The sequence below is a fragment of the Cebus imitator genome, unplaced genomic scaffold (genome assembly GCF_001604975.1).
Source record: "Cebus imitator isolate Cc_AM_T3 unplaced genomic scaffold, Cebus_imitator-1.0 Scaffold11, whole genome shotgun sequence".
Taxonomy (NCBI): Eukaryota; Metazoa; Chordata; class Mammalia; order Primates; family Cebidae; genus Cebus; species Cebus imitator.
The window spans coordinates 10,500,060-10,505,919 of NW_016107326.1; the positions used below are offsets into that span (position 1 = coordinate 10,500,060).

At 43.2% G+C, this 5,860-nt stretch overlaps 1 pseudogene; it reads left to right on the top strand.

Annotated features, from left to right (window-relative positions):
* The first annotated feature begins 1,853 nt into the window (after window positions 1–1,853).
* LOC108318237 lies at window positions 1,854–2,289 on the top strand (annotated as a pseudogene).
* Window positions 2,290–5,860: the final 3,571 nt, after the last annotated feature.

Below are 5,860 nucleotides of genomic sequence, written 5' to 3' on the forward strand. Positions count from 1 at the left end.
TAAGCAATTTCATTTATTATTCTAAAAAAAAAAAAAAAAAGACTACAATTGGAATGTTAGTAATACAAAGAAACGATATGTTTGAGGTGATAGATACCCCATTTGCCCTAATATAATTTTTACACATTGTATGCCTCCATCAAAACATCTCAAGTGCCCCATAAAGATATATATCTACTATGTACCCATAACAATTAAAAATTAAAGACATTTTAATCAGAAAAAATAAATCTATAATAAAATTTTTACAAATTAAAAAAAGCAGACTATGTAGTACTTCACTCTGAGTTGGACGTGAAGTCAAAATCATGAATGTTGGCTATTAGGACTATAACTATTGGTATTAAAACTGTTAATATTATTATTATTTTTTGAGATGGATTCTGGCTCTTTCAGACAGACTGGAGTGCAGTGGCATGATCTCAGCTCCTGGGATTGAATCGATTGAACCTCTGACTCCCGGGTTCAATCAATTCTTCTGCCTCGGCCTTCCGAGTAGCTGGGATTACAGGTGCATGCCACCACATGCGGCTAATTTTTAAAAATATTTTTGGTAGAGTCAGGGTTTCCCTATGTTGGTCAGGTTGGTCAACCTCAGGCAATCCACCCTCCTTGGCCTCCCAAAGTGCTGGGATTACAAATTAAGCCGCTGCGCCATGCCAATAGTTTTATTTTTATTTGAGACAATCTTGCTCTGTCACCCAGGCTGGAGTGCAGTGGTGCAATCTCAGCTCACTGCAACCTCCTTTTCTTGGGTTCCAGCAATTCTTGTGCCTCAGCCTCCTGAGTAGCTGGGATTACAAGTTTGTGGCACCATGCCTAGCTAATTTTTTTTTTTTAGTAGATATGGGGTTTCACTATGTTGGCCCGGTTGGTCTCAAACTCCTGACCTCAGGGAATCCACCTGCCTCGGCCTCCTGAAGTGCTGGGATTACTGGTGTAAGCCACCACGCCCGGCCATAATTGTTAATATTAAACCTCTACCCTCACTCTACACTTGGCTTCTCCCTGTACCAAGCAGACCTTCCCATCTTCCTACATCTTGTCCTACCTGGGAGGATTCGGGGCCACGTGTAAGAATGGAGGTAGATTAAAGGGGGATGTTTATTGCAGCACAATTCATAATTGCCAAGATACAGAACCACCGTAAGTGCCTATTGACCAATGAGTGGATTAAAAAAATGTGGTACATATACGCCATGGACTACTACTCAGCCATAAAAAGGAACAAAATAATGTCTTTTGCAGCAACTTGGATGGAGGTGGAGACTATTATTCTACGTGAAGTACAGCCAGTGCTCGACTTACGACCACGATGGGTTCCGACAGACCGGTCGTAACACAATTTGGTCGTAAGTTGAGTAGGCTATATGCACGCGGAGATGGTAGTGCTGCTGGAAGCTGGTCCACACTGTCGTATGCCCAGCTGGGCAACGTTTGCACTGCCAGACGCGGAGCAGTCGTGGCTAGCGATTGTGGTCGTAAAGTCGAATGGTCGTAAGTTGCATAGGTCGTAAGTCGATCAATACCTGTAACTCAGGAATGGAAAACCAAATACCATGTATTCTCACTCGTAAGTGAGAGCTAAGCTATGAGGATATAGAGACATGCACAGTGATGTAATGGACTCTGCAAACTCAGAAGTGAGCGCAGGTGGGGAGAGTGGGATAAAAACTACACACCGGGTAGGATGCACACTCCTTGGGTGGTGTGTGCACTAAAATCTCAGAATCCACCATTACACAATTCATTCACATAACCAAATATAACTGGTGCCCCCAAAGCTACTGAAATTGTATAACATGAATAGCAATTTAAAAAGAAACATCTCCCTTTCTGCCTCCACTGCCGTCATGGCACCAATGAAAAAGCTTGTGGTGAAGGGGGGCAAAAAAAAAAACAGGTTCTGAAGATCACTCTTGACTGCACCCACCCCATAGAAGATGGTCATGGATGCTGCCAATTTTGAGCAGTGTTTGCAAGAGAGGGTCAAAGTGAACGGAAAAGCTGGGAAACTTGGCCGGGGGCATGGTGACCATCGAAAGGAGCAAGAGCAAGATCATCGTGACACCTGGGGTGACTTTTTCCAAAAGGTATACGAAATATCACACTAAAAATGATTTGAAGAAGAAGAGTCTACGTGATTGGTTGTGCATGGCTGCTAACAGCAAAGAGAGTTATGAATTTCGTTACTTCCAAATTAACAAGGACAAAGAAGAAGAGGAAGATGAGGATTAAATTTCATTTATCTGGAATATTTTGTATGAGTTCTTGAATAAAACTTGAGAATGAAAGACAAAAAACCTCTTTTCTTTTTTCTTTTTTTCAGACAGGGTCTCTCCCTCTGTCACCCAGGCTGGAACACGGGGGTGAAATCACAGCTTACTACAGCCTCGACTTTCCGAGCTCCTACCATCCTTCCACGTCAGCCTCCAGAGTAGCTGGGACTACAGGTGTGTGCCACCACACCAGCTAATTTTTTATTTTTTTTTTTGTAGAGACAGGGTCTTGATATGTTGTCCAGGCTGGTCTTGAACTCTTGAACTCAAGCCATCCCCCCGCCTCAGCCTCCTAAAGTGCTAGGATTACAGGAGTGAGCCACTACATTCAACCTCAAAAAGACAATCTCAACCCATCGAGTTGCCCCCTCCTTTTCCTTCCCCCAACAGAGACATCCATCCACATTCACACTTCACTGGCTCACTTTCTCTGGCTCTAGCTTCTGTGCCTTGCATAGTAGCCCCTATCCGTCTGTGCAGAGTAGCTAGCCTTGCCCAGCACTCACTGAGAGCTCTCCTGGCATGGGTCTTCCTGCTACCTCTGGAAATCCTCTCTTGTGCCAAAGGGAGAAGACAAGGAGGCTTTGTACAGCTCAGGCCCTCCCAGCCACTGACGCTCTTTTAAATGGGCTGTCTTTGACCTCACCTCTCTCCCTAGAGAGATGACCAGTCCCTATTTCCTGTTTCTTTTGGCCTCTTGCCTTAGGGCCTGGGTCAGGAGAGCAAGCCCCTGCCGGATTCCCCACCACTTGTGCCCGGGCCCGGCCAGGCTGGGAGGACCGTGCACATCCTGTAGCATTGCCTGTGGAGGCAACACAGGTATCTGGGAGGCAAATCCCCAAATTCCTAACTAGTCTCTCTGTCCCCTGCGCCACCTCCTAACTTCTCCAAGCCTCACATTCTGTATGCTCCCGTGACCCTGGCAGGAACCATCACAATCTGCGTGGATTGTGAGGCTACCTGCCAGGGTCATGGGAGTATTAAGTGAAAGAGAAATGAAATGTGTGCACATGAAGGCACTTCATTCACACAGGTGGTTATGAGCATTCTCCCCTAACTGCACAGGGCTCGGCCCTCTGAGCCCCCCCATATTCCATTTGTCCCTTTCTCACCCCCATTCTTCTCCAGATTCTCTATTTAGTGCCTTTCCTGGGACTTGAGAGTCAAGAGGCCTGATAATGCTGAGGACTGTACTTTTGCAATCAGATCTACCTAACTTCCAAAGTGGGATCTGCCACCCTCTAACCTTGAATCAAATATATTTAATAGATCTTTTTTATTTTTTAATGGGAATAGGATATCTACTTGATAGGTTTACTGATGCAAGGACTCAATAGGCTAATGCATATACAGCCTTAGCACAAAACCAGGTTCAGAGAAATTTAGCAAAAAATTAATAATAGGCCGGGCACGGTGGCTCATGCCGGTAATACCAGCACTTTGGGAGGCAGAATCAGGCAGATCACCAGAGGTCGGGAGTTCGAGACCAGCCTGGCCAACATGGCAAAACCCTGTCTCTACTAAAAATAAAAAATTAGCTGATCATGGTGGCATGGGCCTGTAATCCCAGCTACTCAGGAGGCGGAGGCAGGAGAATCGCTTGAATCCAGGAGGTGGAAGTTGCAGTGAGCCGAGATCGAGCCACTGCACTCCAGCCTGAGCAACAGAGCAAAATAAATAAATAAATATTGTTTGTCTCAAAATAAATAAATAAATAAGTAAAAATAGAATAATAGTACATAGTGAGAAGTATTATTAGATCCAGCTGGCCTGGCATATGGCTGGCACATGTCTCTAGTTTCTGCCACTGATGCCAGTCTCCCCTATCTTTAATTTCACTGGTCACTTTAGAGAATACTGGAAGTAGGAGGTTTGTTAACTGGGTCCACTGGCTCCATATTATCATTTTGCCCAGGAATTTCTCTTTACATGTTTGGGCTGGTTTCTGTTGGTATAAGGAAATAAATTGATTTCCAAACACGTATCTTAATTTAATTTTATTTTTTGAGATAAAGTCTCGCTTTATCACCCAGGATGGAGTATAGAGACACCATGTTGGCTCACTGAAACCTCCGCCACCTGGGTTCAAGCAATTCTCCTGCCTCAGCCTCCCTAGTAGCTAGGATTACAGGCGTGTGGTACCACGCTCATCTAATTTTTCTCTTTTTAATGGAGACAGGATTTTGCCATGCTGGCCCGGCTGGTCTTGAACTCCTGAACTCAAGTGATCTGCCTGCCTCTGCCTCCCAAAGTGCTGGTATTATAGGCATGAGCCAACCTGCCCAGCCAAACGGTTGTTGATAATGGCATCTTTTTTAAATTTTGTAATTTAATTATTTATTATTTATTTATTTTTTGGAACAGCATCTTACTCTGTCACCCAGGCTGGGGTACAGTGGTGTGATCATAGCTCACTGCAGCCTCAAACTCCTTGGCTTAAGTGATCTTCCTGCCTCAGCCTCCCCAGTAATAAGCACATGCCACAACTCCCGGCTAATGTTTTTTCTAAAAAAATTTTATTTTCTTTTTTAATTTTTGGTAGAGATGGGGTCATGCTGTGTTGTCCAGGCTGGTTTTGAACTCCTGGGCTCAAGTGATCCTCCCACCTGGGCCTCCCAAAGTGCTGGGTTTATAGGCGTGAGCCACCATGCCTGGCCAATAATGGCATCTTTACCTCAATCCTAGTTTAACAAAGAATACATTTCTCCTTTCTCTTGTATGTACATGTGAACTATTTATGATAAAAGTAGTTGACTGGGCATGGTGGCTCATTCCTGCAATCCCAGCACTTTGGGAGGCAGAGGCGGGAGGATCTCTTGAGCCCAGGTATTCAAGACTAGCCTGGGCAACACAGCAAGACATCCCCCCGCTCCCCGCATCTCTATTTTTAAATTTTTTTTAATTTGAAAAATTATCAATGCAAAATTAAAAAGCAGTTATCTTGTCAAGAAAATGTGTTGCTTCCTTTGTTTTAATCTTAAGTTTGTTGTTATTACTGTTTTTAAGTTAGGTAGGGCTGTTTAATTTCATCAAATATGGTTTCAGTATTTATTGAAATTATAAGTCTATTTTACATTTTCGTTTCCTTGACCTTGTGACAGACATGATGTATAGAGATTTTCCCAGAGCTCCCCTTGGAAATGGGTAGCCAGCAGACTACTTTGTGTTCAAAGTAGTGGCAAAAGTATTGGACCATGCAATAAGGAACATGAGGACATTGAGATATCCATTCAGGGAAAAATTTAAGTTTGATTCCTTCCTTGCAACCACATAACAATTCTAAGTGGATTAGACACTAGACCTTGAGAAAACCTTAAAGCTATTTGAAGAAAATATAGAAAAATATCTTTGCAGCCTTGATTCAAGGAATCATAATCAAGTTGTAAACTCTGTAAGTCATAAAAGAAAATACTGAGAGATTTGGTTACCTAATATTTAAAACTTCTGAACGATGAAAGGGTCCACCAAGAAAGTTAAAGACAATGGAAGGCTGGGAGAAGATATTGCCAACATATATGACAGACATTACATTAATAATCAGATTATAGAAAGGAAAGGGAGGAAAATAGAAAAAAGGAATT